This window comes from Sinohyriopsis cumingii, chromosome 6, assembly GCF_028554795.1.
Source record: "Sinohyriopsis cumingii isolate HCF-2022 chromosome 6, ASM2855479v2, whole genome shotgun sequence".
Lineage (NCBI taxonomy): Eukaryota > Metazoa > Mollusca > Bivalvia > Unionida > Unionidae > Sinohyriopsis > Sinohyriopsis cumingii.
In genome coordinates, this window is record NC_142966.1 from 46,870,288 (window position 1) to 46,887,600 (window position 17,313).

Sequence of the window (17,313 nt, forward strand, 5' to 3'; positions counted from 1 at the left end):
GCCTTCGTTTTTTTCGATGTGGTCTAAAGAGATGCCTTCTTGTTCGTAGTATTTCTCTTTGAATTGTATTTGGTCTTCAGGAGTGTGACACCAGGAAGGATAGCCGCTGGCTTCTTGCTTCAGTTTCAAAAAGGCATCCACGTTGTCGGCGAAAATGCCTTTCTGACTGGGATCACCCTTGTGGTATTGTTATGTCTTGGGAAAGTGGCAAATTTCGTACACTTCTAACAGTTCGTATCCCATGTCCAGAGCTTTGAACAATTCTACGCTGACCCAGGTTCCCGTCAAGGCCCGTTCTTCCTGGCTGTGCTGACAAGGTTGGTCTTGGTTGCACGTTTCGGCACAAGTACGGCACAAGTGAAACATCAGTTTGCCTTGACAATGGTGAGGTAAGACGGGTTGGTATAGGTTCGTGGGAGGCAAAACTTTACACTTGATCAAGCCTTCGTATTGCCGAATGTTTTTCAGGTCGATGTGTTCCGTCAGCAATTGCGGGTGCCCTACGGGAAAGCGACAATATTTGCACACGTAGGGATACAGCGAACACACGTCCAAGTATTTGATTTCTTCTCCTTTCTCTTCGTCGGCTTGGTACAGCAAACAGGTGGCATTGGTCCTTCCTCCGTACAAACTATCCCTCGGGTTCAGCGGGTCCATGAACTGGTAACTTTCCACGAGGCGTTTAAACTCGGGATCGGTTTTCATACGGTGATCGTACTCGTGTTCCCACATTTCCACCACTTGGTATCCTTCCTGTTCCAACTTTAGGCGTCGCTGACAAGTGTCCTGGTACAGTTCTTCCATGGTCCGTTGTAAAAACTGATTTTTACTGTCACGGTCAGGGTAGCAGACGGGACATCCGTGAAATAAGCAACCGTTAAACTCGTACACGATCTTGGGGTTTTCTAAGTCCCAGCCATCGACCGAATACGTTCCGATGGTCTTTTCGACTCCTCCGTTGTGGGCATGCTGAATCCATTTATCTTCCTTGTCGAACAAGTAATGTAACCAACGTAGGGCTTTGACCGAGTATTGACGCTTGACATAGTGGGTCGTTTGAGGACTGATGACAGCCACGGTGTTTTCAGGCATGAATCGTTGTCGGTACACTAAGGAACACGCTTTGGCAATGGTGCAAGCTTCTTTCAAAGGATCGACCCCTCCGTGTTCCATGAACAGTTCTCGAAATTTTCCACAGCAACGTCGTAAAATGTCCACGTCGGGACGACAATACTTTAACATTTCTTCCTGAAAGTCAAAAGGGTCTGAGGCATGAGCCTGGTACCAAGCGTAGAAAGCTTCTCGTTGTTCGGTACGCATGTTGTTGGGGTCGTAATAGTGAGCCTCAGGCAAATGGGGTAGAACGGCGTGTTGATTGGCTTCCGTATTGAAAAAGTGTGGAAAGTACCCTTTAGCCATTTCTGTCATTCCAAACGTTTTAGGCATTCGACTCAAAGGCATGGCCAAGTAGCTCATCGAATCTTTAAACTGCACTTGTCCCACTTGCATGAAAATGATTTTGGCTCCGTTCAAAGTGACTTTAGGACGTTCGGTGCCTTGTTCCGTATAGTACCTCAAAAGAAACTGTCCATCGTATCCGGAAAAATTGTGAGCCATCACCGTGGCATGACGATGACAATCTCCGTAACGTTCCATGTCCTCTTGGCTCCACATCTTGTCGATGGGATCTAAGACCCATTGGGCAAAATCGGCTAACGTGTTCGGCCCCCGAAAGATTTTTTCACGCCCTCCAGGAATCTTGCTGCAGTGAGGGCAATGACTGAAGATAGGTTCTTGAATGCACTTCTCGCACGCTCGATGAGCCACGCAAAAATTAGGAATGTGAATGCTGGTCTCTTGCATGCATTCGAAATCGAAAAAGATGAAATTGCCTTTCTTCTTGTGACCGTCCTCTTTCTCTGGTGGGGGTTGGTATTTTTGCACGTAGCATTGGTGTTCCAAGTCCACGATGTGGTGACAAATGTGACATTTTTTCTTTCCTCGACATACGTGTGCTTTGGCATTATTGGTAAGTATGCCTTGTCCACACGTAGGGCACAATCTCAGGAGTTGACAAGCACATTTCTTCTGTGAACCTTGCGTCTTCAGATGTTGTTGGTAACAGGTAGGGCTGACAAACGTGCGCAAACAAGTTGAACAAGGCACTGGTTCTTCGCTCAGACAGGGTGGAGAGGCCAAAACATCCTCGGCATTTCGATCCACAAGACTTGTGTTGCTCTCGATTGTTATAACCATAATCACATTTCTCACAATAATAACCGTATCGCAGGATTGCAGTGATACTGGTAATGGTATCGAAATGGTCATCGTGATGATAAAGGTGAATGTATTTTCCGTCCTTAAAATCTTGCCCTCGAAACAACAGAGACCCACGCATTTCTTGAGGGTGGACTTTCAAGGTGTAGCGTGGAGCTAGGGCATCTTGCAATTTTTGCATCTCAGGAATGCCATAGGGTGTGTCTTTGGACAGGCCAGCTTGTTGCAACAGGAGTTCTGCTTCGTTTCGTTGTTTGGCTCGATCGGATCGTTGAATAGTTTTCCAGGCTCTTTTCCATTCTGCCGTTTCGTTCTTGTTGGCATAGGTTCGTCCCACCACGATGGCTCGGGCTAAACACATCTGGTCTTGAGGGTTGTTAATTCGGACGAGACTTGTTTTGGTGTTGCGAAGGCCGTCCACCAATAACATCTTTTTGCGTCCAGTCCCTTGAGGAAGAGAGACGTGGGCCATTTTCAGTGTGGCTTTACCATCGGTGATGTCAAACTGGTCATTAGATTGTTGTACGTGTTGAATCTTGTCCATGACTTTGGAAAGGGTCAGTTCTGCGGGTCTGCTAAACTCGATCCAAACAGGGGATTTCAAACCGTCGTGATCTATGGATAGTGTCAAGCGATCGTCTTCTTTGGGTTGACATTGTCGCTTGAGTGCAGTGAGCAAAGAATCCCACATCTCGGTGATGAACCCTTCTGCTTTCTCCAAGGGTACGTCGGCCTTGAAATCTTTAAACTTCACCGTGTAGGTGTAAGCCGTGGTTCTAAATTTTCTAGAGGAGCGCTTTTCCATCTCTCGAATGGAATAGTACTTTTCAGGGTTGACTAAGGGTGGTGATGAACTTGGTTTAGAGGTTTCAAATTCTGGTTCACTCATGTCCTCTTCAAAATCACTGGCATGAATTTGTGCCAAGATTTCAGCCCTGGTACGAGGCAATAGATCACGTTTCTGCCTCTTACTTTCTTCTTCTTTCTTTTCGAATGAATGGGATCGTTTCATCTTGAGTGCAAAACGTCAAATGACTCAAGTGTAAACACCATAAACTAATTTATAGTCATGGCAGACCAGCGTATATAAAAGGGTATGTGTCTTGTCCTTTCACTATTCATTTCACACTCAAGCCGAGCACAATGATGGAAGAGACTAACCAAATCGAACGTTTCGTCAGAGCTTTGCGAGGGGTCATTAGAAAATTCTCTTCAGACCAGCCTACGGACTACTCTCCTTCCTTTCGAGATAAAAGTCAAGATACTTGCTATATCTGTCAGAAGAAAGGACATTGGTCTTCAGAGTGTCCAGACCGTCAAAAAAGAACAAAAACAGGGACTAAAAAAGACAAAAGTCAAGATACCTGTTAATATTGTAAAGAAAAAGGACATTGGTCTCCAGATTGCCCAAAAAAGAAACAAGAGGAGTCAGAAGAAAAGAAGGATTCTTCAGAAGAAGAGAGGGATTCTTCGGAAGAAGAGAGGGATTCTTCAGAGGAAGAAGAGGAAGAAAGAAGACAATTCTATTTACAAGAGGCAAAGAAACAGGAGAAGAAAAGAAGAAGGGAAGAAAATGAGGAAAAGACGGTGAAGAAATTTAAAAAACAGAGAGACTAAAGAAGAAGGAAGAAGAAGTCAATGAACTTTTTATTAAAGTGTTGTGTTGTGAATTGTGAATTGGATTGTAACAATGGAGAAAAGAATAAATTAATGATATATGAGTTTTGATTTTAAAATAAGAACGTACACTCACGCACTCATACAAAAAGACACGTACTATAAGGGTAAAATGGGTGGGTTATTTTTTTTTTTGAGTTATTGGCAAATTGAAATTGTATTTCTTTTCGAGAAATGTGGGTGGCCCTGAAAAGGGCCTTTTTTTCTTTATGGTGTAGGGGTGAGTTTAAGCAATCAACTTTAACTGCCTTATGCCTTTGCCACCGCCAAGGCCTACTTCTGGACTGCGTAATGTTGATGATTGGGTTGAAATCACTAAGGGTGGTACGGTAGGCTTAGTCACAGGGTTAACGTGTTTAGCTCGGGAAGGTCGTATTCTCTTCGGTCGTAATAAAGAAGTCTGATACATTTGTTTCAGACTTCTTAACTCCGGTAAAATGTCCAACAGTACCGTGACCGTTTGATTTTCACCCTCCTGTTTCTTTGCTGCTACTTCTTCTTGCTGTTGTTGCTGTTGTTTTTTTCTTACCTCTTCTTCTTGCTGCTGTTGCTGTAGGAGAAAAGCTTGTTCCGCTTCCTTTTGTCGTTGTATAAATTTCTCCAATTCTTCTTTCTGTCTCTGTCTAAAATTCTCCACTTGCGGTAATGAAGAAGGTAACGAAGGTTCCGGAACAAATTCTTGCGAGGAGAGAAAATCCACAAAATCCCAATTCACCTCTTCTGAAAGTAAGTCCGGGTTCCCTTGGGCAGTCTCCCCTGTTGGTGCACCCCAATGGATCGTTTTCTGAGTTTCCGTCATGTTGAATCACTGTCGCATAGATTGACTGCACACAAGCGCTAGCGAATCTATATAGACCACGTGACGTCACAGACTGCTCTCTTCGGATTGGATGCGAGCTGACTGAATTTTGTAACGCGTGTTCGGATTGGTGAATGAACTCAATCCGTTTCAATCCTTCCTCTACCTATAAATAAGCGCAGTTCACTGCATTGATTCACCTGTTCTCGTCGCTTCAAGATGTGGACCACAGTTGAGTCATCCACCCTTGTGTCTTCCATGATGTTTAGGACGGACATGCTCATGTATGTCCGATCCAAGTGGACCGTTGTCCACAGGACAAACACCAGCCTGTGGATACGTAGGATCTACGTTGAAAGACAAGGATGCCTGAAAAGAGTGCTGATTTACGGACCAATAGTAAGACGCAGCCTAAGGACAAGAAGAAGACCAATGCGGTGCCCTTTATGTTAATGAATACATTAACATAAACCCAAAGGCCCTTTTCAGGGCCAGCCATATTTCTCGAAAAGAGAATGACTTTTCAATTGCCTACCCCTTTTTTTACAAAAATTAAAAAAAAAAAAATCCCATGTTCAATTTCCCTTGACGCTATAAAGTCCCACCCTGTTTAATTTCCCTTGACGCTAAACCGTCCCACGATTTTTCTCCATGCTAATTTCCCTTGACGCTAATCTGACCTACGATTTTTCTCCATGTTAATTTCCCTTGTCGCCAGAGTGTCGCACTATTTTTCTCCATGTTAATTTTCCATTGTCGCCAGAGTGTCCCAGGGGTCTCTGTAATGCTAATTCCCATTGTCGCTAGGGTATCCCACTTTACTACTGATAGCATTCTTTTTGCGAACATTAATTGAAACTCAAAATCCCTTTTTTGCCCATGATATACGTGTATGAGTTAGTGAGTGCGTGAGTGTAGGTTCTTATTCTAAAAACTAAAACCAAGAGACACGTATTCTCTCTGGTCGATTCTGGTACAAATTTTACAATCCAATATCACAACACAACACTTTGAAAAGCTCATAGACTTATTCTTTGTCTTTTGTTCACTATCTGTTTTTAAAAAAAATGTTGTCACAAGTAGTATATGGGGTCACCGTAGCGTCAAGAGGACTTTAATGTTAAAATAGAAGGGTTGTACCTTGGCGTCTATGTAAATTTAACATGGGGAGCAAAGAGTTTGTACCTTGGCGTCAAGGGGAATTTAACATGGGAATAGATCGTGGTTCTGTATAGCGTCAAGGGGAATTTAACATGGGAATAGATCGTGGGTCTGTATAGCGTCAGTAGTGAAGGGGGTTAGATTAGCGTCAATGGGAATTAGCATTAAAAACACCCCTGGGTCAGATTAGCGTCAAGGGAAATTTAACATGGAGAAAAATAGTGGGACACTCTGGCGACAAGGGAAATTAACATGGAGAAAAATCGTGGGTCAGATTAGCGTCAAGGGAAATTAACATGGAGAAAAATCGTGGGACGGTTTAGCGTCAAGGGAAATTAAACAGGGTGGGACTTTATAGCGTCAAGGGAAATTGAACATGGGATTTTTTTTTTTTTTTAAATTTTTTTAAAAAAAGGGGTAGGCAATTGAGAGGCTATCTCTTTTCGAGAAATATGGCTGGCCCTGAAAAGGGCCTTTGGGTTTTCTTCTTCTTCTGCTTCTAATTTCTTCTTTTTCTCCACCAAGTTCTTATTTTATCTCCTACACTCTTTCTCTTCTTTTCTTTCTTTTTTTTCTCCTGCTCTTCTTTCTTCTTCTCTTCCTCTTCTTCTTTCTTCCTCTTCTCATTTTCTTCTTCTTTTTCAATTTTTTCGTTCCATTTGCGTATTCTTATTCTTTCCTCTTCATCTTCCTTCTCCTCCTTTATCTCTTTCATGACACCACTAATCTTGTCCTTTACCGTTCTTAAGTTATTAATTTCCATCTTTACACGATGGGGACTATAGGAATAATGGTCTTCAACGAGTCTTATTAACATCTGCTCCATCATTCCTAAGTTGTCTAAAACGTCTTGCAATGTTTGCATTTTGTCCATTTGGTTAGAAGCCATCTTCTTTGTAGAATGGTTTGAACGACGAATACTGTGGGTTCTTATAGTGAAAGCGCGGACGTGAAGGAAAACATCCCCTAAAAACATAAAATTGATCTTACCTAGATCATGACCAAAAAACAACGCGCGGACGTGAAGGAAAACATCCCCTACTTTCTCATTTCATATAATAAAAACCAAAACTATACTCTCCACATACGCTAAGAAACAATAAATAAACCCATAATCTACTATTCACACAAACATACCTGAGCTCTTACAAACACAAACACACAAACACATACCCTCACACAATGAAAAATGAGTTAGTGTTTATATTCACACTACTCTACCTACACATTGGCAAATGGATCGTTATTTCTTTTCTAGAGTATTGGGTAGCCCTGAAAAGGGCTGTTTTTTGAACTCCAGATGCACCTATCTAATGGTTGCACCTTCCTGGCCTGGCGCCACACAAGCATCTTCTTCCCCAGTCTTCTTTCACCTTTCTTCTTGGGAGTGCAGAGGCAGGATATGTGGCTTCAGAATCCCAATTTTCGGTTTCTGGGATTCTGAAATTTCTTCTTCTCTCCTTTTCCTCCTCTTCCTCTTCTTTGTTTCTTCTCTCCTCCTCTTCTTTTCTTCTTCTTTCCTCCTCCTCCTCCTCTTTCATTCTTGCTTCATCGACAATGGCCTCCGCGGCCAGTTCATTTAGTATGCGCCTGGCATATTCCAGGTGCATCTGGAGTTCTAACAGTTTCACTATTCTGGTGTTCATTCTTCTGGTGTTGATCAATCAACAAGGGTAGCTAGACTGCCGAGTGAGTTTAAATTTATACTGAAAGCGCGGACGTGATGGAAAACATCCCCTAAAAACATAAAATTGATATTACCTAGATCATAACCCAACAACGCGCGGACCTAAAAGAAACACTCACTCACTTTTTTATGCTACCCATCACTATTTTAAAAATTTTTTTTATAAATCACTTCAATAGACTATCCACATACGCAAAGCAATCCAATCTAACCCCAAATTTACACCTCAAACACCAAAAAGACATCATTTTAATCTACTATCCATACCAACTTACTTAACCACTTACAAACACAAACACACAAACACATACCCTCACATTTTTTAAAAAAGAGTTAGTGTTTATATTCACACTACTCTACCTACACACATTGGCAAATGGATAGTTATTTCTTTTCTAGAGTATTGGGTAGCCCTGAAAAGGGCTGTTTTTTTTGCTTGCTATGGCATTCTTTTTTAGTTTCTAAGAATGCGATGTCCTCTGAGGATAGACTTTCTGGCGATAGGTCTGCTTCTTCGGAAAGAGAAGAAGAACTCTTTGGTGTCGATACGACAATCGACAAAGCCTCTGTCAGCTTCAGGTTGTTGCTGCTGTTGTTGTTGCTGTTGTTGCTGCTGTCTTTGAAGTCTGTACTTCTCTGTCCATTCTTCTTTTTCCCTGTTCATTTCTTCTCTGAAGAGCTCTTCTATCAGGTCTTCAGTGACTTTTAACATTCTCACATTCTCTATTTCTTCTGGCTTCGGTATCAGACTGTGTCTGACCCTATGCAAATTCACGTAGGCTTCGTTGAGCTTAGCTAGTTTGGAGCACATCTTTGTAGGAGGATGAGTCAACAATGGATGGTTAGACTGGAAACAACCCCCGGTTCTTAAAGTCAAAGCGCGGACGTGAAGGAAAACATCCCCCACACGGTTTTCGAGCCGCAATGTTCAGTGAGTGTCATGAGAGGGATAGTAAGAAATGAAAGAGCATCAATCCAACATTCTTATAGCTAAACAAAAGACAAAGGCATTTTTTTCAAAACACAACATTTTTTTATTCAAAAATCACTTAACACTAAACAACAACTCTAACATTTTTTAACAATAATCCAACAATATAACATCAAACAATTTTTTCAAATCACAAACATTTTTTCTCAATTGACAATCTACTTTAAACAGGGCTGACAACGTTGTGATGTCCACTGTTGGAAATCATTAGGCCATTGATGGACACTACGTTTCCTAGCTTGAGACAAAAGATAAGCATAATGGTCACAAAACCATCGATCTACTTTCACATCGTTTCTTGAAGAAGAACGAGGATCAAAATGAGTCACTAAATGTTCTAAGGAATAGCCCAGGCTGCGATGATGCAGAAAATACACACAATATTGTCCACACACCAAGGAATCTGTGCCTTGTAATTTCACATTATTGAATCGGGTGGTCTGAGCATTTCTTCTCATAAAGTCGATGATATCGTCTTCCAAAGGGGGCAATCCGTACGAATCGAAATATTCCACACATCCTTCTTGAGGAAAGTAGACGGCTACCCAGTGGGTTCCTGGGAGATGACTGTCGTCCGTGTTGATCACGTAAGCTAGATGGTCTTTAGGTTTGCGATGAGGGAGTTCATCTTTAGCACAGACGACAGGATTCCAAGAAGCTGTATACGAACTGTGGTTCAAAAGGTAATAAAGTTCCCAGGTATCCATGTTTTGTGTGTGCTTTTTTTCTTCTTCTTCACAGGTAATAATAAGTCGACAATTCGATCCTGACTTTTTGCTTGAAAATGTCTGACGAATAAACGGTTATTCGTTCTGTTTCCTCACTCTGATTCAGGAGAGCTTCGATACGATGGATCTCTTGAGTGGTTAATGGTGGACAAGAATGTTCACGCAAGTCTTTATACCACTGGTGCAACACGTCTTTGTTCGAGATGAGACTCCAAGCTTCGTCCAGATACTCGTCCAATTTTTCTTCTTGACTTAACATCAGGCATTTATCGTGTTGAATTTGACTGGGATGATCGTTTTGACATCCATAGCAATTTTTCTTGATCAATTCCGTCATTTTTTCCACCAAGTGTTTGGCAAAACAGGAGACTAAATGGGCTTCTTGTTCTGGCCACCTTGACTTCATCATGATCACTTCTTCTTTTTCCATAGTCTCCTCACATTTCATGTCCAAAGTTTCTCCACTAGGTAAAGAGGGATAACAGTCTTCCATGGTTTCTAGTAATCTAGAATAACTTCTCTCAAACTGTTGATTTCTATGGTATTATCGAATTCTGCATAAAGGATGACGTTAGTAACAGAGGGGCCAGATTTTATAGGGTGGAAATGTCCCTGGTCTGGAGTGAAATCAAAAGCCCACAAAGCATAGCCTTCTGCATAATCCTCGTACGTAATACCGTGACTGGTGTTGGTTCCTAACTGTCCCGTGGCTTCGTACAGGGACAAGTACGATCTCAAGTAATTCTTCTTCTCAAAGTCAGGTTCGAAAGGTCGGGTACACAAGGTCTTGCCACCGCGACTGACTTCGATCTTGGACACGCCAAAGTGTTTAAAGTAGAAAGGATTTTTAGCGGTAGCTCCGTTGAAGGCTTCATTCTCGACGATACCAACGATTAAACGTTTGGGTAGCTGTCCTTGGAACAGATGATCTTGGATCATGGATCGCTGTCCCTTGGGAATGGTGAAAGTTTTCAATTCCACGCGTCGTATGGGATACTTGGCGGTCGTTCTGCTCAACGTCTGACTGATGTCGTTTCCCACTTTAGGTAACACTTCCACACGGCGTACGTAGAGTCTGGCTTCTTCGATTTTGGTTTTGTACTCGTCAGCATCAGCCAATAAGTGGAAAGCGGTACTGCTCCGATTCAGTCTGAGGCGGACATAAGCCCCGTTCAGCAAATATTTATCTTGCAACCACATGTCCAAATGCAAACGATCCATCAGTTCTAAACTTTTGTTGAGTCCTTTGATTCTGTCTCTTCGTTCTACAAATCCCACATTGTGTGCTTTCTTTGGATCAATTTCTAATTCTTCAAACTGGTCTGCATCGTCAGCTTCCCATACCACACAGGCATTGAGATGAGTGTTCTTGGCGTCTATTCCGTACGTCAAGAGACTTTCCAGGTAGGCACGGTAAGGGTAAGTATCAATGCTGCTACTGACTAGTTTGTTATTCAAGTACAAGTCCACTCCACTGAACAAGGAATGCATGAAATTGTTGACGGGAGCTACTGCTTCATCGTCTATATGACCTCCAGTCTTATCTACAACTTTGACTTTCAGGTACAAGTAACTGCTATTCAGATCGATCTAATCTTCGGGCTGTCCTTTGATTTCAAACTCGATGGGAGCGGAATCCGTCAGTGAGGAGACGGGGTGAAATTCCACCCACTGGGATTCTTGCATGGTCATCATGGTGGGGGGCATGGCAAACAGATCCAGTTCCGTCTTGGAACAAGCGCAAGACTCTCGGTGCATCATTTTTTGTTGCTGTGTCTCAATAATCGAAAACGTCTAAGTCTCGAACGGTTCTTCTTTTCTTGACCTTTCTAGCTTGAAATCTGGTGAAAGGGTGTTTTCTTCGTCGTCTCTTTCTGCCTTGTCCTTGCTGAATGCCTGATTCGGTAGCGTGCAGGGCATTTATAGGTGTGTCTCGTCGGCCCAAAAGGTCTTTGCCCGTTTGCAGCAAGACATTTTTGCCTGCCCTCGTGAAAGCTTCTTTAGGATTTTGTTTGTCGATGATGACATTTTGGAGAAATTCTTTGCCTTGCGTCAGTGCCGCATCTTTCAAGGCGTGCAATCCGCGTGTCACCATCGGTTTCAACACCGGGGCCACCGAACGAAAGGCCGATTTTAACATGTCTCCTAAACCGTGTCCTCGCTGTCGAGCAACCCCTCGGTACACTGGATACATGACTTACTTACGAATCGTGAGAGAACCGTTTTCGAAAATGGAGTTTCACCGTGACATTTCCTTTGGTGAATGGAATATTTTGTCCCAAATCTCCTTTTATAGCAATGTTGACCGTGTCCAAATACGACTTGCTGACAGGCAAATAGTGAGGATGGACAAATTCCCGGTGGACGTGATAGGTGTTTCCACCTTCCTGGTCACTGGTTGTGGTACTATCCACTTTGAAAGGAATGACACGCAGTAACGGCACGTAAGTGTGTCCCACCACGTTATACTCCACCACATCGGAGTACACGAAGATCAAATTCAGTCCTTGGTTCAGTTCTACAGGGAATCGAAAAAACTTGTAAAATTCCGTATTGCTGTTGATCTTCGGTTTAAAATTTGGAGCCATTTTTGTGTCTCCACCTAAAATATCAAACAAGTCACGATTAAAACTGATGGACAACGTTTGGGTATCCTGAAATTTCATCAGTAAGCGACGAGCCACTTTATGGTACTCCAGGGTGACACTTTTTTTGACTCTGTTCAGGGCTTTGCCAACGGCGAACTCGAACCTGGAAGTAATGGTGTCCACGAAATGTTGGCCACTAAAATAAAACCCTGCCGGAATTTTCAAGGTGTAGATATTGAAGGGTGAATTGTTGGATGGTCTTGTGTCCCCTGAAAAACCTATGTCATTCATGGCTTCTTGTAATTGTTGGTTCAGGATTTCGACCTCAAAAGTGTTTTGCTTTTCGGTGATGTTTTGGATTTGTGTAGGGTGAATCATTTCTACTAAAGCCACTTCCCAATGGGCTTCGTGATCTAAGGGGATGGCTTGAGGTAATTTAGCCGTGTAACAGCACAACGTGTTGTTGGGAAACACCTCCATGGAACTGTCACTGGGTAAAGTTAAGTAAAATTGGTTTTCGTGACTCATAATTCCAGAGTTCTGTGGCTGTCCGAGGGGTTAGTGGACGTCAGAGGAGTGTCTCCGCCCAAAATGGGGTTCTGGTTGTGGTTGTTGGAGTGGTGACTGACACTGGCACTGGACACAAGGTTCCCGTTGTTCCCGTTCGAGGTGAATTTCAGGGAGGGATTAGGAAGCAGGTAACCGATGCAACTGCTCAATAAAATGGTCCACAATTGTTTGTCTCCTTGTTGCAAACTCAAATTGGCGATGGCTGCCCCGATGACACAATACACCACCAAGATTTGGCAGAAAAAGACGATTTGCGTTTTAGGCACACGTTCTCCACACCACACCCACAAGGGTTGTTTTTGTAAATCTTGTACAGAAGAACTGGGTGAAGGAGGAGTGGTCGACGTAGCTGCGTCTGATGTGTGAAAGGGCATGATGGTCACTTCTTTTTATAGTCGATGACTTGCGAAGCGTCGATCCAAGAATCGAAACTGGGCGGATATCCTTTCCAACGTACTTTGACTTCTTTGACACGTCGTTTGCCCACTTTACGGGTTCTGCGTTCGAGAATGCTTTCGATGTCGTACACGTCGTCTTCTTTTTTGGTGACACGTTTTAACTCGGGCAAATAAAACGTTCCTTTGAGCACTTCTCCGTTCATGTCTTCCAATTTATAGACGGCAGGATGACGGCCATGCACTCGTCCAGTGACGCGAAACAGTTCCGTCGTCCAGTTAGGTAAGTAACCTTTGTCAAAAGTGCGTCTGGTTTTGCCAATGCGCACCCAATCTCCTACGGCCAACTCTCCACTTTTCTTGGGGACAGCCCTCGTCGGGCACGTACCAAACAGACGCTCAAACACAAGCACTTCGTTGTCGGGAGTAACGTCTTGCGGGGCACGTCCGATGCTTCGATGGTAAGATTGGTTGTACGCTTGCACCAGGTGCGGTAAGATGTCGATGTACTTCAGAGTGTGGTGATGCGTAAAATATTTCCACATGCGTTCTTTCAAAGTGCATTGAAAACGTTCCACGATGCTGACTTTGGTTTCGGGATTCACGGTGGTAAAAAAATGAATGTCATGTTTCTTTAATTCTTTTTGGAAAGCTTGGTTCAGAAATTCGGTGCCTTTGTCCGTTTGCCATCGAAGAGGGTGACGACCGCTTTGTTTCAACACCCGTTGCAGGGCTCGCACTAACTCGCTGCTCGATTTGGAAGTCAAGGGCACGACCCAGGCAAATTTGGAAAAGACGTCGATGACACAAAACAAATATTTGTAACCGCGATTGTAGCTGGCCAAATGAGAGACATCGGCTAAATCGGCTTGCCATTGATGATCGATGCCTTCCACACGGGTGCGACTTCTGGAAAACTTGCGTCGAATGGGTTTGTGTAAAGTGTAGGTAGCTTGTTCTTGTAACCATCGTTGCACTTGAGGTAAACGGAGACTTTTCAGTCGAGTTTTGGCAGCACGATACAATTTTTGAACTCCTGCGTAACCTGCAGGATGCGAGGGATCGTAGTAAATGCTGGCTAAGACTTTTTCCATTTTTTTTGTGTTTGTGTGTTAATAAGGCACCCACTCTTGGAGGAGGCTACTCTTTTTCTCTTGGGGTATTTTCTTGGATTGCAATGCTTTGCGTGTGCGACCGGCAATAGGTGTCGAAGAGGAGGAGGATGTCTGAGCGGGGGATATCGGTTCTTGTTTCACTTCTGTCTTCACTTCTGTCTTCACTTTCTTTTTCTCTTGTGATGAAGAAGGGGTGGCCATCATCTTTTTAATCCATCCAATTCTGGAGGTAGGTGGTGTTGTTAACTTGCGTACTTTTTCTGGTGGAGTTTGAAACCCTTCTTCTTCTTCTCCTTCTTTTGCTTTTTCTGTCTTGGTCACTGGTACTGGTACTGGTACTGGTACTGGTGATGGTGCTGGACTTTTCATCAAGGTCTTAAAATCTTTCAGAGTGGGTAGAGCTGTTTCGTCTAAAGCTTTCTGGTGAAAGAGTTGCAGTCGTTGCAAGAGTTGACCGTACTTTTGCGATTTTTCTGTTTCGGACAAATCTTGGCGATCCATCAAGGACTGCAATTCGTGTTGTAACTGGGACATCTCGCTCAAATTGGGATTGGGAGGTAAATGCGGGGTGCGTTGTTCTTGCCACCGATGGTATTCCATCCATCGTTTGTAAGGTACTAAAGCTAGTTTTCGTCCTTCCATGGGGTTGTCAGGGGTCAATTCTGAGATCTTGGGACTTCCGAAGGCCTTTTTATCTTGCTCCCACCAGTCCTCCCAACATGGTTCCCAAGACTCCTTTCAGTATGGGGCCTAACAAGAGAGGCAAAATGCCTCCACGCTGGACCAACATCTTCTTTTTTTGACGAATGGGAATTTTCTTTTGAACCATTTTCCGAAGAACGTGACCATGTTTGCCTAAACATTGTTTCTGGTGTTTGGACAAAGGGATCGTGCCTTTCAAAACATTCAAACAACATTCGCACACGGTATCGATGACCTCTTTGAAGGCCGTTTGAATGAGTTTTTTTCGTAGGGGTGGAGAAGCTTTGGACAGGACAGATAACATGTCCCCATGTTTGACTAAACGTGGAGGCAATCCTTTCCTTTTCTTTCCTTGGGGTTTTCTGGAGGGTGACATCTTTGCTTGTGGGTTCCGGGACATTCACCAAACAGACACTAACGTCGATGACTTAACACACACCCTTTTATCTTTTTTTGGGACTATCGCTTTGTCATAAAGGTGACAATCTTTTTCCCAAAATCGCCAAGGAATCCTCCCCTTTGTTGACGCCTCTTTTTCTTGGAACGACTGTGTCTTTTCTTAGGGTAACGTCGATGCTTGGCTAAGCGCTTTGTCGGATGACGCGTCTTCCTGTGTCTCTTTCTTTTTTGGCTTCTTGGAGGTGACATCTTTTACAAGTTCACTGATACCCCTAATTGGTCACAGGCCTTTTTTATACCGGAACGCGTTGCCACTGATTGTCTTTACGTCGTATCAGTTTGAGGACAGGCATGACACGTCGTGCAGGGGTACGTAACGGAATAAATCGAGCCAGTTCTTGCTTGGACAAATCCAGTAAACTTTGTAACATGCCCGATCTTTCATGGACTTTGATTTTGGGAGAAGGTATTTTGTGAGCAGCAGCCACTGCCGCTAAATGGGATGGTCCTGCCACTGGGGAAGTTCTTTTGGGGGTCATCAACGGAGAAGTTCTTGGTGTGATCAACGTCTCCAAGTACTCTTCAGTTCTGGGTGTCATTAACGGAGAAGTGGATAAACGTGAGGCTGCCGGAGACGCAGTCACCGCTGTGGCAGGTCGTGGTTTGCGAGTGTAAGGTTGCGTCCTGGCCGAAGTGCCTCTCTTGCGACTAGTTTTCTTCTGTGGACTTTTCTTTTTCTGGGGACTTTTTTCTATTTCTTTTTCTGGGGGCTTCTTTTCTTTTTCCGGGGTGGTGTCTGGTCAGAGGAGGGTCCTGCCACTGGAGAAGTTCTCCTTGGGGACCTGGTCTTTTTCTTTTTCTTCTTGGGGCTTCGTTGGACTTTTGTCTTGGGGATAACTTTGGGGACATTAGGATCCCATCTTAAGAGTGAGCGAATGATGACCCCTCCTAGAGTACCGCTCCGTCCAGGTTTCAAAATGATTTGTTTTTTGGTTTGAGTGTCGATGCGGGGATCGGCCAGTTGGACCAAATCGACTTTCTTTCAATCTAAAAAGCTTTTCGTTTGATGAGGAATCTGAATGATTCCTTGGAGTATTTGACGTGCTGTCACCGTGAACCATCGTAAGACTTCTTTGAGACTAGCTTCTAAGACACGGGCTCGTGTTTGTGGATTTTTTTCTCGACTGATACCATAGAAGGCACGAATCAATTTGACGGGAAGATGCGACTGAAGGGACGTCATGTTCACACTGTGTGAGACAGACGAAAAAGGGTCTGAGGTTTTTATAGATTTTTTTTATGGGGAGTGAAATGAAGTCGAGGACGGAGACGTGTACAGGACAGGCCCTCCGTCTTGGCACCAGTGGTGAAAGAAGTGGGTACGTAATCGCAAATCCTCGGGAGTCGTAGGTTTCAAATCGACGAGTAAATAGGCGTGTGGTGTTTGAGTGGCATCGTCGTACGCCTGAGTCAGCCAAGGCGTTCCTAACTGTTTTGCTAAGACTTGCACTTGCGATTTATCTCGAGGGCTTTTAAACAAGACCACGTAATGCGCATTGAGACTGATGGTGCGATGGGCTTTACTTTGTTGAAACAAATTTTGAGTGATGTAAACGACATTGGCATTACGGTGATGCCCTTTGCGCGTGAACCACAATTTAATTTCTTCTTCGTCTTCTCCTAACATGTCGTCGAAAATGACCAAATGGGTTTGACGGGAGTCAGAGACGATTCCGTCGTCTTCTTTAGGAATGCCTTCCACAAACACGATGGAATCGCCTTGACTTTCTCGCAAGAGGTTGTACGCCGATTGCCACTCTTTGTAACACCACACGATCCGTTGAGGTGGCCGATCGATCAAATGATGTTTATGTTCGATCAAACGTTTGACGAATTCAGTTTTGCCTGAACCGCTAGGTCCAGCAATGAGCATGTTAAAGGGATGGCGAAGATGCAAAGCCTCCCAACTGGCACGATCTAAGTGTTCGTCGATGACTTTGACAGTAAAGGAAGAGGGAGCAGAGACAGCAGAGGTACCCATTGTGTGAGAAATGTCACTTGTGACACGAAAACAAACAAGACAAGAGTTTATATACTTTTTCAGAACACGTTTATTGAATTGTTTTTTTTTCAAACATGAATACGAAAGACAAAAATACATAAAAGCCAAAGGCTTAAGTACAAGGATAAAAGGCACATGATAACTATGAACGTGGAATAAAAA